This window comes from Corvus brachyrhynchos, unplaced genomic scaffold (assembly GCF_000691975.1).
Source record: "Corvus brachyrhynchos isolate BGI_N302 unplaced genomic scaffold, ASM69197v1 scaffold223, whole genome shotgun sequence".
Classification (NCBI taxonomy): domain Eukaryota; kingdom Metazoa; phylum Chordata; class Aves; order Passeriformes; family Corvidae; genus Corvus; species Corvus brachyrhynchos.
The window spans coordinates 3,562,174-3,581,380 of NW_008237174.1; the positions used below are offsets into that span (position 1 = coordinate 3,562,174).

Consider the following 19,207-nt stretch of genomic DNA (forward strand, 5'->3'; position numbering starts at 1 on the left):
TCCCGCGGCCGGGCTCGGACTGCCGGCAAGGGCAGCAGCCCATTGGCACGCTGGAAAGGCTCTTCCTAGAGCAGCTTTCCCGAAGCGCCTTTCGGAAATCGTTATAGAAGCTTATTGCCTTGCCAAGGATTTCAGTGATACATCCTCATTTCAAGAGTCTTGGTGCTGAGCTGTAAGGAATAATTGCATGGAAACTAGTACCTATAAAATGGGGTTTTCTGAGGCTTAAAAGAAGCAATCAAAGAAAGGCAAAGTAGATGTAACCGGTAATGAAACAACTTTTGCATGCAGCGGGCCCGTCCCCACCCACTGAAATCAGCAGCAACATTCCTGCCGCCTTTAATGAACATAGGGCGAGGCGTAGCACATCCTTGTCCACAAAGAGTATGATCATATTATGCATATTTTAACATCCCTATGCTAATAATCATGCTGTACCATTAGGCTTGTCTATTTTAGTCTGTTCATTTTTCCAGTTATTCCAGTTTTGAAAATAGATGGATGGATTTACTTCCTCAACTTCACTTACCAATTCTCAAGGCACTAAAAATCCATTAAATTTGGATTAGAAAATATCTAGGAAACGCTTTGTTGTTTTTTCCAAACCACCCAACCAACCACAACATGGATTAACTGGAAATCTATGGGAAGGACAATGATCTCCTCTATTACTTCAGCAAATGGGATTTTTGCATGTATGGTGATCATGCAATGCTACCTCTAGGCAAATCTCAGTGGAAGGGCAGAAGTTAATGAGAAATCTTGCCTACCGTGTGTCAGTTGCCTTCACAGCCTGTCTGTTGTATGTATCAATTAACAACTCCCTTTCCTGCTTTTAACCAATTCCTTAAGTCTGCTCAGTACCACAGGCATTGCTCTTGAACATCATGCTACTTCTTCACACCACAGAGTATAGTAACAACACTTGACTTCCCTTCTTCCTGGAAGAAAAAAAAAAAAAAAAAAAGCCAGTAGATTTCAAACGAAACTGAAAATTTATCAGGCAAATACAAATGGATCCTGTTCTACATAAGAAGATTTAGTTCAGCATGTTGCGCCACTTGTTTCTTCTGTTTCAAGTTTACATTACAACTGAAACATATTTCTGAAGAAATAAGGTATTAATGAAATCCAGTAGTGTAAAAAGTCCCAGATATGCAGTTTTTCAAATCATTCTGATACTTGTGGTTTTGACGTTAAATATTCCAGATAGTCTTGGCTTAGATACTGAAACCTTGGCTCAGTAGCTGGCCTCACTGATGACAAATGGGTTTGTGACAGGAAAGGCCTGATAATGTTTTTTTAAAAAGAGCTATTTACTCTGGATCTTGCAACATTAGGTGATTTTTCTGCAGGATCCAGTGCAGTCTTTGCAAAGCATAAGCCAAGTATGATGTGTGTGACTTACTGGACTCATCAAAGGGCTACAATCCAGAGGATTAAAAATCTGTTAACTGTACTGCCATCTTTTCAACTGAATAATGATGTCTTGAAGTGTCTATCATGCATAAAGCCCCAAGCACTTTAAAACTGTCTTGTATAGCCAATTTCTATGTCTGTGAATCGACTTCAATAAAACCTGACCACACCGAGTTTTTCTCCAGGATTGTAATCCCCAATTTCCACTTTCCATTTTCTGTTTTATGGCTCCAAATACAATATCAGTATAGAGCAGGAGAAATAAAGAGATCTTAATCAGTAGTTATTAACATATTTCAGATTATAGTTGATCAACTTGCATGATATTCATGTTCTTGTCACACATGGAGTTGTTACAGACAGTGTGTGCGATATGGATAAGGAACTTGCCTTGAAATATCTTAAAGAAACATTTTTATACCCTATGTGGCATGGAAAAAAACCCACCAGACTTTAAATATAATTTTAATTTTCAATTTCCTTATCTTTATCTTTTTCCTTATCTTCCCACCCCCCTTCACAAACAACAAATGCTCTATTATTCTGCCCCCCAGGCTATTGTTACATGTGTTCTCAGAATAACAAAAGGGTTTTGTCTAAAAGGACTGTATCTCAGTCATGTCTTTGCATGTGAAACAGCTGTACACCTAGGGCACATTCTTGGTTGCTTGAAAATGTGAAATGTGTCATTATCAGTATTTTGGGTTTACACTATTTGAATCCTGTGTCCCTGCAATGATCAAAAGAAAGGAACTAAGTTGTCTCTGCAAACACCACAGAACCCTGGCAGCAGACCCAGACATTAAAAAAAGGCAAGTGGAAATGCCATGTTAAGGATGTTTGGCCTGAAGCAGAAAAAGCTGTTCTGAAAAAAACTGAAGTTATTAAATCTAAAGGACAATGATCCAGAACACAGCAAAATACTGGGCGGGAGATGCTTAGCAAGAATTCATTAAAAAATTTAAACACTTATAGCAACTTGCTACTGTCTGATACTGTGATACAATGGCAACATCTACAAACCAAATGAGCTTTGGGTAGTTAATGCACAGGAAAGTTTTCTGGTGAATACAGAATGACAGGAGAATTTCTCATCAGTAATTCTTTTATTTAAAAAAAAAGAAGTTATATTCAAAACTATGTGAGCAATAGCAGAGAGAATAATGGTCACTTCACACTGCATGGGCATCCCTTTGTCAGCTTGCTGCCTACTGCTATCCAATAAAAGGCTTCAGAACATCTTGTGTATGACAAATAACATGTCACTCTCCTCAGCAGTCACTAGAGGAAAGCGAGTTATCTTTATAACATTCAAAAAATAGCTTATCTGTTAACAAAACTTTCATCTCCACTTTGAAGTCCCTCCTTCATCTATACTAGAAAAAATGTCCCCTACTGCCTAAAGTAGCAGGTTGTTACCATTTGGAAGACAGAGTCATTAGTCACTGAAATTAAGAAGTGTTAAACAAGTGAATAATATTGGTTGTGACTATTTCAAACCATGTGTTTAGTACAATAAATCACAAGAATCAGGTTTAACTGTCAAAGTTTATATTTAATCTCCTGTAGGGGAAATACTAAGAGATTCCCAATACATGATTTCATGCCCTAGGTTAAAGTACTGCAGCACATATAAATGATATGACAGAGAAGATAAGGTATGTGGGTGGCATGGTCCTGTAACAGCTTCAGCTGATAAATAAAAGCTGGCATGCTGGCCTGGACCTCCCCCATCTCTGCAGTTGTTAGACAGCCCAGTCTGTGAATCCAAGCTGGCCATTGCCACCAGGGCCTCTCAGGGTGCATCAAGATGTGCTAATGGCACAGTGAAGGACTTGGTATGACACACCACCTCAATGTTGTGAGCAGGACATTCCCCCAGAGGTGCTCTGGACAGTGCTTTGGTCCCTGTGCCTGTGTTTGCACCAGCATGGGTGTCTATAATAAGCTTCCCTTTGTGTCTCACACTGACTCCGGGGAAGGGGGAGGCAGCAGCAGCAAATGGCCTGAGTGACGTTCAGTACCAGACTGCAAATGCAGATGTCAGACAAAACGGATGCTGAGTTTGGCTAATGAAGCAACAGCCTGCAGCAAGAACAAGCAGCTTTAAACAGTGCTTTACTAAACCAAGTTATTTAACATGAGTAAAATTCAGTAGGAAAGTTTTCTGAGAACCTCGAGCGTATGCACAGGAACTAGAGAGGCAAACCCCTCTGACAGCTGCAGCAGCCCCTCAAATAGCCAGCAGCACTAATACCCAAATGGGGACCATCCTGGAACTTCACTGTTCTGTTCCCCCTACTGAATTCCATGTCTGAGGCCTCTCATTTTAAAATTTCAAGCCTACTTAAATGACACAGAGCCATTTGAAATAGAGGGCCTCTTTCTCAACCTCCCTGACCTCCCTGGCTGCTGTACCACGCCAGAATCACCAGCACGTCAGCTGATGCACCCATCAGGGCAGACACAGCCCTGCTGTAAACTGGTGGACTCAGCTCTTTCTCCTTTTCCCCTCTCAGACAAGCTGTGAGCTGGTGTGCAGCTGCAGGTCCAAGCTGGAGGGAGACCTTACCCCACCAAAGCTCTCCTGGAGCCCTGGCTGTGCTGGTGATCCCATAGAGCACAACTACTTCCCTTGGGCTCTCTAAACCGGGGCTCTGGGCTGGGGAACTGGACAGTTCCTTTGCACTTGAGGCTGCAGCTCTGCCAGGAGGAGTTGGAAGCTGATCCCCCTATCCCACCATGTAAATCCACAGCCAGAAGGCACATTGTCGCATTGCTTCCAAAGCACAGAAACTCCATGGGCAGGAGCTCTTAGGCAGGCACTTCTAAATGGTGGCATTTTGATCAATTTATGCAAATTCTATTGTAATAAAGCAGCAATTTTTTAATAGCACTAATCTGTAGAGAAACTGACTGAAAATACTTATTGTCACTAATTCCATAGTATAGCCAGTGTATATTTTTCTGCATCTGTTCTGGTTTCTGGGTATGGTCACACTTTACAAGACAGCTTTTTCATGAGGTATGTAGACCTCCACCTGTATCAGCAAGTGAAGTTAAAAAAAAAATACTCAGAATGAGGAAGAGTAAGGCCTTTACAACAATCAACAGCATCCTGAAGTGGTCAACTGACTTTCCTGCTACATTCTCTCTTTATATACAAATAACTCTACATAGTCTTTCATTTTTCCAGTTTCCTAACACAGACTTTGTAAAAATAGTTCCACCAATACAAAACAAATTCTTTCATCCAAAAGGCCAATGCCTAATAGAACAGGACTTCTGTCCACATGTAACCTCACATCCCACACAGGCAAGTCTCCCACCAGCTATCATTTCCTCTGCCTACTTTATGGGTCTGAATTTGTGACCAATATTAACATTTTCTTGACTAGATTGTTAGAATTGTCAGTTTTTAGATGAGGCACCAAGTTCCCTTGTGTTATTTCTACTGACTTTTCTAATCAAATACAAAGATCCCATGACACATTTTGACAAAAAGTAGGGCACAGCCAGCTTATTTATTCTTTTACTAAAAATAGGCTTCAGTGTCCAGCAGGTTGTAATGCGAGACAGCACTTCAAGTGTAACAGCTGCTCTACCTGCCTTGATACATCTGTGTTACCAGCCCCTCTTTGCAATCTGCTAATTACCAAAATCGAAACATCAGGCTTCACAAGGACTTTAAGTAGTTCCCTTTTGTTAAAATGCTTACTACAATTAGGCTATCCAACAATTGGAAAAGCAATAAAATATCTTCTCATCCTTACAGGAGGAGCTTCTGACACCCTTCCAAGCACAGCACAGCATGTTTTACATCCCTTGGGTTAATGGCATATTACTATTCTCAGCCAGAGGCAAAGACTAGAAAGAGATTCATTACAGGAAATCCGTCTCTCTCTCAGCTTCTTTGCATACTTATTTTCTAGCTGGCCTTTTTGTTAAGGCAATTCTGATAACAGAGCAGATGTGACAACTGTGAAAACAAGTAATGATCAGGAATGTTATTGAGTCTGTCACACTTTTTAATGACTGTGGATATGAAACCCTATTATTTCAGAATTTCACCTTGAGGAGACTTTCAACTGATGTTTTGCCAAGTTTGCTTAGAGAAGATCATTGTCCAACCACAGTGGCGTTAACCACGGTTAGCAAGACTTTATTTTGTCAGATCTGACACAAGAGAGAAAACACAGTCTTTATCCCTCAAAGTACACTGATGTAGTTATCCTTTGGGTCAAAAACATCTACTGACCTGCAGTGCACAGTGGGCATCACCTCAGAATTTGGCCATGTGACATTTGCAAACCATGAAAGACTTGCTGCAATGCAAATCTTGCTTTATCTCACACGGGTTATACGTGATGTACAAACCAAAGAAAGAGATGAAAGCAAATGTGATATATTGCTGGTACAATAAGACACAGGTACTGCGTTAACATTTCAGTAGCCCATGGAAAACATGATCAAAACAATAATTTCATTGCTTATCACTACTATACCTACATAGCAGGGCAAACTAAAAAGTGAAATTTTAAAAATCCATAAGCACAAGAAAAATGACAAATACTACATACATCGTCATTCCTCAAAAATACCAATTCTAACTACAAACGGACTATTATTCTATATTTAATCTCTATTTAAAATTTCAGATTCTGACTTCTTCCCTCTGGTGTCTATGTTGTAATCTTAATACTACTGATGAGTTTCTATTTTTAAAATGACTACCAAAAATACACATATCTAGCAGATAGGCTTTCAAAAGGCATTTACAGATGTCTTATTAGAGATGTTTCAAGTCTAATACTAATTTGTGTACAACTAATTTCAATGTTTATTTTTCTATAAAACTGTCCTACACTAAATGAGTGCAAACAGAGTCACAAGCACACACCGAAATTGGTGAGAAGCAAGAATGTTTGGTTCTCTGCTGCAGCAGACAGAAATAATTTCATCTCACAGTTCTACTAAACTTCCGATAATCCAGAGCCATGAGTCCCATCCTCAGAAAAAAGCAGCACTCTGACACACTTCAGAGCAGCACCCACCAAGTGTTATTAATGGGCACTGCACAACCCATGCAGGAGAGATTCCTGGAATACTCCTAAAATGCCAGTACATTTTTTGAAGCAGTACTCAGACAGCCTTTTCTTGCTAGACAATCCAGTCACCCTGAAGCAGGAAGACTCATGTTATTTCTAGGAATTATATTTTAGACAGTTTCTTCGAGCTACATATGCATCATCTTAGTTTTTAGTCCACTACAGCTAACATTACTAAGTCTGGCAAGATGCCATCACAAAAAAAAAAAATTGTTGCAGTGTAAGAATACAAGTATATTACTATTATTATTATTATTATTATTATTCCTTTCTAAACTAGAAATTAAGCCTGCCTTACTATTTTGGAAACTCCAGGCTTTGTGCTAGATCACTTTTAACAAAGTTTCCAGGTATTGATAAACCAAAACAAAAACCGTGTTTCACCCACTCTGCCTGGGAATCTATCACAACAAGTAGAAAGTGTCATTTATATGACTCATATGCCTTCAGATTAAACAACTATGCAAACGATGCCAAATCTTTGTTTATCACAGCTTTGTCAGCAAAACAAAATCATTCAGCAGGTGAATCATGAAATTACTGTCTGTGTGGATGAGGGAAGCAGATATGCCATCTTAACTTCACACTTCCCAATCTATTTCTCCTTCTCATCTCCTTCACTGTATGACTGCAGCACTGTTCATACAAGCAGAACTCCCCTTGCCTTTCCCTCAACACAGCCCATTTGGCTGCAGTTCAGAAAGTCCTTTAGGCACATCAGGAAAACCGAAGCTTGAGTGGCTTGCTCAGGAGAGAGCACTTGCTGCCTCCCTCTGAGAGGGAAAGTGGGCTTTCATTTCCAGGATGAGAAGTGCATCCATTTAAATGGCTCCACCATTCAGTGTGCAGCTCCTCTGCTTGAAGAGGGCTCACAGGGGGCTTTTGTGTCAATTCTGTTCTACACTGGAGAAAGACCGACAGGGTGTCAGTGCTCAGAGAAGGAGTAGCCATCTGGACAAGGTTAGGTCACCTTCACTAGAGAGCACATTCCAGGAGCTCATAAAAATGTGGCTCAAGAACACATTTTCTATTCCTGGAATGTATCTCATTGCCAAAGAAGGTAGCTACGAGCAGGAAAATATTCCATGGGGAGCAAACAAATTCTCCTGCCAAAGCCATTCCTCCCTGCTCCACCCCAGCTGATATTACAAAAGTTGAATAATGCATGTCAAGGTATTAAGTAACATGTAAACACTTCCAGTAAATGTTTCTGCTGCAAGCCTTAGCTTAACTGGTGTTGTTTCCATCCTGTGATAATGGAAAAACATCTTCCTCAGTTCTTCACCACTTAAAGCTTAATATTAATGAAGCACTTCCCACCAAACACCGACTGGAATCTTCCTCTCACCCCATCTCCAAGGTAGATTTTAAACCCCTTGAAAACTTACCTAATGAAGTCTCACTCAGAGATGGCCTTGTCTGAAAGCCTCTGATTACCTTACAGCCTATGCAGTGGGGAAACCTGATGTCTCAGAAGTATTATAGTTCTGGTAATACTCTTAATAACAGATGACAAAATTCCAGTGGAAGCGAGTTGGGGGTTTTCTCCTACCACCAAGGATGTTTTATACGAGCCTTGTCTTCCCACCATGCATTGCCCAACAGTATTCCCCACCCCAATTTTGAGAATATGTGTTTTCACATTTTTTCCCAAGGGGAGCCACAGTTCTTTTCAATCTGGTAGAGGAAATCTCCTTGGAATTTAGTGTCACTTTAGGCATGCCCACTGCTTGCACAGCACATGCCAGTAACTCCTTCTGCTTTACTGTCTGGGACACTCCACAACAGGGCAAATGCAGTTCTGAGCCAATTAACCAAAAGAGGACTTGGTTAATCACATCACTGGGATGAAGACGGGCTCTTGAGTCACCTCCATGAGACTGAGAATCATTAGTCCCAAGGGAGAACTGCCCAAGGAAATTTCTGGGATTTTCCACTGGCATGTGTACTTTCATGAGGGTTTTTTGTAGGAGAGACTGACCTAGGGTCAAGTATCCAAGGAACTTCCAGGGAACACCACTCTGAAGAATGCCTGGGCAATAAGTTTGAGAAGAGCTGTTAAGTAAGAAGGTAACATCATGCATTTTCTATAACTTTTTCCAAGCACAAATTATTTCATTTGATGTCTGTTAACTGCACAGGGCTGAGAGTTGTGGTTTGAGTTGGATTGTTTCCTTTCCATAGTTGTTTTCCTGGCAATTGAACTTGCAGCCCAGCTGAGGATGTGACACCAGCAGCACTAAACACTACTTAGATCCAAGGGTCTAAGTCACTGCAATTGCTAAGAAATATGCTCCTGTTTGGGCAATAAATAGAAAGCAGAAATAAAAGTGAACAACCTCCTCCAAGTCTTCTCCTGCCCCCTGCTTACAGCAGCAGCCTTTTGTCCCTGATCTCCCACATCTGGAAGAGAAGTAATGGGTTAGTGATACTGAACGTCACAGCTCCCAACACCAAGGCCTCCCACCTCTGTATGACAACTGCAACACTGGTACCAGTGACTGTTCAAAGACTAAAAAGCACAGGGGAACTGAAATGACACCCCCTATGGCAAAATCAGATCACAATCCCATGTTGTGTACATCTCATTAACTGATACGGGATTATTTTTTTGTCTGGGCTGATCAGGACAGGCACAAAGCAAAACCCATGCCAGAAGGAGCCTGTCCTGCTCAGAAGATAGTTCAGAAGATCATTAATGACTGCTACTCCCTGCTGCTTTTCCCCTACAGAAGAACTATTGGAAAGACCAAACCATCCACAAACACCTTTGGAGAAAGCTTTGGCCAGCTGCTGCTGCTTTCCTAAGAAAGGGTAACTCACTGCAGTCTTCATTCTTCTTTATACTGTGAAATAACCTGTTTTGATGAAAGACTAATAAAACTACTGATTTCCAGACTTCTAAAAATGTTAGGGCTAAGTGGACTCTCAGAAAGACCAGTGGTTTCTAGACTTTTAAAGGCCTGAAAAGTTCACTTGAAAAGCTGTTTATCTTTCAGTCAGGGCACTGGGCGTGTTAAAGCTCAGGTATAAATTCCCTATTCAGAGAGGAATGAGATGACAGCAAAGGACATGCATTTGCACTGTCCTTTTTTCCCTCCACCCACACACCACCACCTGCAAAGCAGAATAGTGTTCCCCAGCTCTTGCCTGGATCCCTCTCCACAGGGGCAGGGGAACAGGCAGGCACATGCCACAGCCTCCACACCAGCAGCACAGGAGATAAAGCAGGACACAGTGCCACAGAGCGAGGAGGAGCTTTCCTGAGGGGGCTTGTTGGTGCGCACATTGCACACACCTATAGATGTGTATAATCCACACCTCCTGCAACTTCACAGCAATTTGGCTTTCTAGCTCTCAATACATGCAAGAAATGACAGACCTCAGCCTGTCACCCACCAGAAGCTTGTGGTTATAAAGCAGTGTCTGGCAGCACCAGTCTCCTAGCCCTCTCTGCAGAGTCCTTATCCCACAGGGAGTTGGGAGCACACTCATCCAGCAGGAAGGCCAAGACCGGATGGTAATGACAGCCTGTACACATTTGGCATATGGAAATGTTTACATACCTGACTACACATAGATCTGTATCCTTATTACCGTGTGCTAAATCACAGAGCTTGGAGCAGAAGACTTAGGCAGACCTGTTTCAGCTGCAGTGATCCATCCAGACCTTACACTCCAGTGAGCTGCTAAGGCAGAGCTGTGATATAATGCCATTAAAGGAGAGCCTGGTGCCTTTAACCATCCCACACAAATCCAACAGCATTTCTAGTGCCCCCATATAATGGACATCAACACTGAATCATTGAAACTGAAACTTTAAGTACATCCTTACCATTTCATTCAACTATATTTAGAATTCCTTTTGTCAAGTACAATTTTCAGTTATGGTGACTCAGTTACAATGAGGACTAGACAGGTGCTTCAAAACAGCAAAAAAGTACCAAGTAGCATCTCTCAAGCACCTTTGTTTTCAAGCACCATTAACAACAGAGCAAATACCTGGAGCAGTCACAATACAGAAAAAGAAATCTTCTCTACATCCCAGTGGAAAAAGTCTCAATGATATAGCACCTGTAAACTTATAAACCATCCTATGCTAATTCCTTCATATATTAGATTCAAAACAACCTTTTAAAACACTATCGTTAAACATTAGTGTTTTCCTTTGATAATTTAACTTAAAGATGCATATTTAACCTTTAAATCTTGACTCTTATGCTAAATATTCCTTTGAGAAAAAGTCTGAATAAAGTATTAGAGAGATGCACACTTCACCTCTTTTAATCTCAGTCACATCTTAAACTACCATTATTACAGATATATGTTAAAAAGAAATACATGCAGATATGAAAAACAAGGTCCTGTTACAGCATGTCAGGTTTTCTATCAAAGAACATGCCATGACACTTTGTGGCTTAATCATTTTCAAACCTGAGAATTGATGATGCTCAGCTAAATTAACCATAAAATAAACCTTGAAAAATAGCATGATTTTGTTTTGCTGTTTTCTCTCCTTCGCCCACGACAACAGCTGGGGGAACAGTCGTGCAGTTCTACAGTGGCTTGGCCATATGAACTCTATTAAGAAACTGATTATTTCAAGTTGTTAAAGATCAGGTGATAACCTCCCTCAAAAGATGAAAAAATGTCAACAGACCCTAATTAGTATCTGATAGAAGTGGGGCTGTTGCACTGTGTAAACCCTGAATTAGAATGATAATGCAGGGAGACTCAACAAAAGCAGCTTTGTGTTTCTCCTTGCAGCCGGTAACAGCTCCTGCAGGGGCTGCCCCTTCCAGCACTGCCACTTCCAGCATGTGGAATTCTGCAGGAGTGGAACACTGGTTATTCCACACTCTGCTCAGATATACCTGGCAAGTGCTTCTATAGCGTAGTTTAAAAGAACAAACCCGTGTCCCATGCTACACATCTTTTCTGGTACAAAGAATTTTTAAATAAATCCTTCTGGGCTAACTGACTAAATCAGCCCCCTGGTAAGGTAACTCTTACCAAACACACCTATTCAGTGCACCTGTGGCATTGCCTCAGCTGTTCTGCCATTGCTCCTCCCTGGCTTTACACCAAAAATGTGCCCTCCACCTGCATTTAGGACTGATGGGAATGTGCTGTTCCAGGTGACACACAGCCGAGTCACTCTGTAGCAAACACCTGCTCTGCACACAAGGGACTGGCTTTGCCTTCTCCAAACGCTGGCACCCAAACACACCAGGGTTAGACTCGAGGCTGCAGAAGGCACAAGGCTACAAATGAATGACTGCATGGCAAGTTTACTGCCAGCTCCAAGTTACTGTGGTTGCTTCCTTCAGGTTCTCTGACAAACACTGAGTATCTTAATTAGCAATCTGCCTTTTTAATGCCCAGAAAATCACACTATGTTTTGTACTCTGGGTCTGTAGTGGCTGATCCCACATACCCACACATGTAACCTTACACAGAAGAAAAATCCTGCTGAAGCTTCTGTACATTTTGCCCTTTTCCAATTCATCCCATCTGTTTATGGTCTTTCCATCTAGTTAAATATGATTTTCCAAGGTTTCCAATTCATCATTTTCCTTTCTTTTTTTTTCCTACATGATGTCCAGTTAATGATATTAAAGGGAAATTTATTAAAGAACTATCTTATTTTTTCCACATTTTTTCTCCAAATTGGCTGTGACCTTTGCAAAGGTATTTAGTAGAGGCCTGTCATTTACCAGATTATTTTTCCACTTTTTGTCAGAGTGAATTTTGAAATCATTATCAAATTATTTTTGTTACATCAAATTTAAAAAATGTTCTCTAGCTAAGCTGACATATTTTAGTCTAATTCCTTAAAACTGCATGAGATTAAGTACACAGTAGAAAAAATCCACAAAAGTCTGGTTTGTGGCCAAAATTCCACCTTGACATAAAACAGAAGGGGGAGAAAATTTAAATCTCTTGAATAGTATTTCCCAAGTGTTTATTAAGAATTACTTTCTTTCTTAGTCTCAAATCCACATAGTCTCAAGTCAACAATGCCACATCTGGGCTTGATGAGATCTGTTGAAAATCTGTTAGGACAACACCTCATTCTGCTGCCCTGCCGTCTCCAGTAGGTTACACATCCATGGCACACGCAGACCAAATTGTTTATTTCTCACAGCTCTCATTAACCTCTGACTGCTGTGTTGGTTTCGGATGCCAGGTTGGAATCAGGAGACCAGTTCAAATATCCTCTTACAGTTGCTGCTAAATCGTAACTATTTGAAAAGATTGAGTATGACAGGTCAGAGAGAGGAACAAAGAGTTTTATTCAGGGAGAATCTTACTAGCCTTCAAAGCAAGTCATATGAGAAATATATGAATACATATGTTTTTATAGCTTGTGCCTAAATTAGAAACAAGATCAGAAATCTCAATGTCCCTCATGAACTCCTTCCTGTTTCACCATGGTCTTCTATTCATTTTGGATGATACACTGTCCCCTTTATTCTTCTTCCTCCTCTTATCCCTTCTTGTCCCTTGTCACCCCACTTTGCACATCCTACTTCGTGACTTTGTGTTCACTTGTAACCTTATGTTGGATTCAGAGATGCAACACCCCAAGATCTGTCACTCTGGAAATCTGGGAATTGCCAGCTGTGAATTTCCCATCTTGCCTCCCCCAAAGAAGCAAAGTGAGCACAAAGGCAGACTCTATCCCTCCTTAACAAGTGATATTCAAATATACTTCACAACAAGGTAAGAAACAAGCCCTTTAATGCGGTAGATGTGAATGAGAAAAACTGTCAAAGCAAAATTCTCTAGGAAAAAGGCCATTTCCTCACCTTCTGGCTGTTGGAACTAGATGAGGATAAGCTAAGCGGGTGAGGCAGAAGTCCATGCCATTTGACCACCTCAACATGGGGAAAGAAAAAAGGAAAAAAAAGAGAAAAAAAGACAGAAAAAAAGTGAAAACTGTTTCCACATGAATCCTTAGGGACATCCAAACTGGGAAGGTATGTTAGAAACCACTTCTGCTTGCTGGATTAAGGTTTCAAAGTCAACTGGGGCAATTATTTTTGGAGATATAGTAAAATACAGATAGTGCCTTTTGACTCAAAAAGAAGAGATAATGAGAGCAAGAGACAAACTTTTGGTTGGACAAAAAGCTCTTCCTACAAGAACAACCACCCCTAAAAGAGGTAAAGAGAGCAACAGCAACTACTCAGATTTACACTGATGTAACAGAACAAAATTGAAACCATCTCTAACTGGTACCAATTGCTACATTTGTAGGTCTAAACAAGCTTACAGCCTCAGAAGACTGCAATCTCCCACACAGGAAAGGAAAATCGTTTCTTTTAGAGGAACTCAGAATTGCTCAACTCTAATTAATCTTCTAAAACAGGAAATCCCTGCCAGCACAGGTGGAACTATAACACACGGGCTGTGCAGCTGGGGAACATGAAACATACAACTTCTGTGCTCCTGTCTCACCCACCAAAAACAGAGTAAGTAAAACAGACAGCTGAGGAATCTGAAAAGAAGAATGCAAGTAAGAAAACTGAAAGAAGAATTTAAGAAGTCACTTGGTCATTCCTAAGAAAATTCCCTACAATGTCAAGGATGGTTTGAGCCCCTCTGACGAAGCTGCCATCACTGAGAGCCGAGTTTAGGGCAAAGGAAACTCATATTAATCTGTATCTTAGGAAACAAAGTTGAGAGGACACTTTGCTGCCTTCGGACATGATCTGCACTCCTGAAAGAGCCCTGCAATGTGCATGGACAAGTCCAGCTTCTCTCAGCCATCCCTTTGTTCTCTGTAATTGCTATGTTTAAATACAGTTTACGCTGTTATTCACTGAACCACATCACAAAAGATGAATGTCAGGATAGACGTTTCTTTGCCATTGAAACGTTACTTGAGTTAAAAGCAAGACAAGAAATAGGCATTTCTTTATGGTATTTACTTGTCTGCAGCATAATTGTGGAGGCATGTAGAAAAGAGAGATATAACCAATTATTTACATTGCTACACATTTCTGTCTGCCTAATTGAAGCCAACAGACTTAGGGACAGGTGGAGATGACACAGGTCATCACTGCTTGTAGGGTATGCCCTGCACTCTGCTCTGAGCACTAGGGCTGTGCTTAGGATAAACAGTATTTTTCATGACAGCTTATTTTAGTTTAGTTTAGTTTAGTTTTTAAACAACCTGGTCTAGTGAAAGTGCCCCTGCCCATGGCTGGGGGGGTGGAACTAGATGATCTCTAAGGCTCTACAAGGCCCCTTCCATCCCAGACCATTCTGTGATGCGATGATTGTATGACAGCAAGCACCACAAGGCCATCTGTATCAGAAGAAAGACACAGGGCAGATTTCAGAGAAACTAAATAAAAATTGTGTTTTCATTCAAATGAAATCAACTAACACAAAGAGTAGCACCAAAGCTTTGTTTAGACCAGAGAAGTTCAGCAAGCCACTGATGAAAGAGTAAGGTAAGGGTGGGATACTGCAATGTTTTCACCAGAAGAGCAGTGCTCTCAATATAAAATAGCCTGAGTACTTCTAACCATAGGAAGTGGCCCTTACTCATCTGATGTGCCAGACCAAGAGGGTAATAACCAAAACCAGATTAATTTTGTTTAACTACAAATATACCCTCAATACACTTGCTCACTGGGAGAAAAGATAAATAGACTTACTATTAATAAAAATAACACTGGGGGAGCATGACACTTTTTTTTCTTTCCTACACACACACAAGTTCTCTCTATTTAGACTATTAGAAGGCTAACTTTTCTCACACATACATTTCAATCAATATAGTAGGTATTTGCATTGTTATGTTACTTTCTCATGAATTTATGTTTTATTGCTCCATTTCCAAAAGCCACTGAGCCCACAGGACACAGCTGTAGCCAATATAGTATTGTACTGCACAGCAAAGGCATGCTTGGAAATGACCTGAACACATGCAATGGAGGCAGTAAAATGAGCAAGATTACTCAGCTGGTCTGTCATTTAAGCCTGGATACTATGTTCCAGCAAGAAAGTAACATATATTCTCCAGAACAGATGTCAATCAAAGCCACAGAACCTCAGTTGCTCACAATTCAATGCTTACATACACCTTGCCAATACCATGCCAGAGCTGTGAGTAACCTGACATAGGAGGCTGCAGGTAGATCAGAAGTGCAAGCTGGTCCAAAATGTACACATGCCCTTCACTAGCCTTACATTCATTCTCAGTCTGACCTCTGTGATTCAGAGTGCTACACTCAATCTTGAAGGTAAATATATAGGAACAACTGAAAACTATTTTCATCCTGGCCTATTAGTGAAGGGAAGTGTTTAATTGAAGAAGACAAAGATTATCCTGTGATTTAGTGTGCCTCCTCTTAAGATGGATAGGTAAAATGCAGAATTTAACATAAGGTAACTGCAAAACTGAGATAATGACATGATGTTTTGCTTTTTACAAGATAAAAGGAAAACCCTGGTTGCTATATTAGGAGGGGAAATGATTTTAAATAAATATCTTAACTTCCTGGCAAGTTACAAGGTTTAAGTCAGCTCTAAAATGAATTTGTGTCAGCTGGAATAAGGCATCTATGTGAAAGATTAATAATAATGAAAACCAACCACTTAAAAAAGTTGAAGTAATGCTTGTTGAATTTATCATCACCTGTAGGACTGGTTATGTTAATAATCCTTCATGTTATGCCAAGTAGACTGAAAATAATTAATAGCTCACAACCTTCCCACGGAAGTTTCAGTGCCAATGTTGTTTTGACTGATGAGAATAAATACAAAGTATAATCCCAAATATTCACACCTTCAACATGAATTCCTTATATCCGAGCAACTTCCATGAAAAGTAATAAGAAATCTAACAGTCCAGCATTACCCTGTCAAGGGCAACTGAGTTCCTGGATCACAGACTCAGTGGGGAATTTCAGTCTCACTGTTCACAACTCTTTAATGAAGTCCACTCTGCTCATGGAGAAGCTGATTCGATGTGTGCACTCAGGGGTTCCACTACTGAGCTCTGCTGAGCCACCACAAACACTTGGGAGGCAGTGAGTGAGAACCGGGGCACTACCAAAGCTTAGCTGATTGTGCTGCTTCAGGGGGTGCTGTTAAATCCTGAAGGCTCTTTGTCTCACGGGCAAGCTCTTTCCTCCTCGTCTGAAGCAGCTGTGAGACAATGTTCCCCTGGTAATATGCCTCAAGCCAGCTGTAAGGAATGTCTGCAAGGACACAGCACTGTGAGAGAGGATGGAGAGGAAGAGAAGGAAGTGGAGAATAAAGCAAAAGATGGAAGGGAGGAAGGTCAGAAGGTTGTTTATATGCTTACAAAATCTCTAAAATAAAGTCACACCCCAAAGAGATGCAGGTGGCAAACTGATCTCATTAGAAAAACCACAATGGTTCAGAGACAAGGTTCATTTCTGCCAGGATCCTGTTTCCAGTACTGCTCATACCCAGATGTTGCAGAGGAAGGTTCCCAGCCACACTCTTTGACAGACTTCAATGTGATTACTGAAGGACAAGCCAGAAATATTTGGCTAAAATTCATTGCCAAGTTAGAGAAATACTAAACAAGGAAGAAATAAGATCCACTATTTAGAACAGGGCATCCTTGGTTAATCAAGTTTAGAACCTGCTCATGGTATTTTTCCTTGGAAACAGCACTTGGTGCAGCATACAGCATCCCCGCAGAACTCCCAGGTCCAAAAAACTCTCATATGTGCCTTAAAAGTGTGAGAAATAAACCTGGCTACTCACTGCTCTGTTAGCCTAGGAACTAGGCAACTAGTGTACAAACAGCACCAAATCCACCAAGGCATGAAAGGACTGCTATATCCACCTACACCATGCAGACTTTTGGGCAAAGCAGAAAGATTTACAGAGGCCACCTGCCCTTAGGGAACAAAGTGCCACACCAGGATGACGTGGCAGTCAGTGTTTCACTCATGGATGCTGTCAAGGCAAGAAATGGACAAGACTGACTGCATTCATTCATCATCTCTCCATTAATACTGGATCTCGGGAACTGCTGCCCAGGGCTAGTCAAAAAACTCCCTTCATGATGTTTTTCTACTGAAAATTGTGGCTTTCTCCTGGGAAAAAAAGGAAAGCTTTCCATTAAAGGCCCTCACTCTGTCTAGTATTTAACTTCTAAAAACACCAAGACCTACGATCTTTTTGTTTACAACAAAAACTTGTTTTTGAAGTGGTGCCTCACCGGAGCTGTGGTTCAGTTGCCAGAGCACACCTCCCACAAGGTGTGAGATCACTCAGAGGGGAGGTGATGACACAACTGTGGAGATGCAGCCTGGCCAGGAAAGCCAGGCTGCAGCTGAGTCAAAGCTGTCAATCAAAAGGTATTCACAATTTTAGGAAGTCTACTGCAAATGTTGACAAAAGTGCTTTGCTTTAAATTTTTCTGCAAAATAATATATTTGGTGATCATGTCTGTTCCTCACCATTTCTGGGCACTCCTGAAGCTGCCACTCATAAAAGTGGAGTCAATTACAGCAGGACACTGGAGGCTCAAAGAAGAGCAGCCATAGCCCACCACTGCCAGGCTCTTTCCATGCTTGGAAATTGCAAGTAGTTTGCTGCTCCTTCTCTATTTCTTCCCCTCCTCAAGCATCTCAGCTCCAGTATCTGTCCATACATTGCCAAAAGGGACTGAGCTCCCAGGGAATGCTCTGACAATGTCAAAGATTAACTCAATGATCTTCATGTTTAATGTACAAAAACTCTTGCTGGAACACTGCATTTAAGCCTTTAATATAGACTCTGATCCGAGGGCAACGGACAACCCTAATAGGAAAACTTAGTGCCCCGGCAGCTGTCTGAGCTCTCTTACGGGATGTGAAGTCTCCAAGAAGCAACCCAAGAGCACACAGGCATTTGCAATCAAGGCTCCACTCTTATCAGTCCCCTCCCAGTCTGCTCAAGCTTTAACAGATCACTGACCTCTCTCGTGTTACAATTGCCAGTAAAATACAATAGCCTGAAACTGAAAACACCTCCAGTCCACCAAGAACCCACTCTGAAGGACAAACTCACTGATAATGCTGAGACCAGCTCATAGGATGAGACACTGATTGTTTCAGTGCTCTAAGTGAGCAGCTTAATTGGAATAGAAAAACAGGGTGATGAATCAGAGCTAAGGAAAGCACCTTGCTGAGGAAGACAGACAACATCAGTGCTTTACATCATTAAAAAAATTTTGAGGTTGCTGTTTAGGACAGCACACGTGGAAAACATTTCAGGAAAAAAAGATGAGATGTTGTTTAATTGGTAAATTCTTGCCATTAACACCCTAAACGGTCTGACACATGCTGGCGGGTAGGAGGTGTCAGCCTCAGACACGCTGCCAGCCACACTTCCCCACTCCCAGCAGCTGCCAGACCTTGCTGAGGTTTGAAAGTTTCCCAACTGGAGGCCCTCTTCCCTTTGCTTTCTGGTAAATTAGCCAATGTAGGCACATCTCCTTGGTGGGTTCGATTTTCTTTTCTTTTCTTTTCTTTTCTTTTCTTTTCTTTTCTTTCTTCTGCTTCTCCTTTTCTCCCCCGGTTTCTTTTTGATGCAGTAGCATCTGATTTTATTCAATCCTAACCCCTCTTCTCATCTCCTCCCTCCCGAAAAGGGACAGAGACTCCAGAAGCACCCTAGAGCGTGGGGATTCACCTAGG

The 19,207-nt window shown here is 41.2% G+C and overlaps 1 protein-coding gene across 4 annotated transcripts in view; it reads right to left on the reverse strand.

The window, feature by feature from the left end:
- The window catches only part of PIK3CB (phosphatidylinositol-4,5-bisphosphate 3-kinase catalytic subunit beta), a 99,403-nt gene that overhangs the window by 68,917 nt on the left and 11,279 nt on the right, over positions 1–19,207 (reverse strand). For 2 of the 4 annotated variants that reach the window (XM_017728839.1, XM_017728835.1), the window contains exon 6: positions 771–941. The exons of the other annotated variants lie outside the window; for them this stretch is intronic. The gene's annotated coding sequence lies outside the window, so the exon portion shown is untranslated. The remainder of the gene's footprint in view (positions 1–770; positions 942–19,207) is intronic. 4 annotated transcript variants of the gene reach the window in all.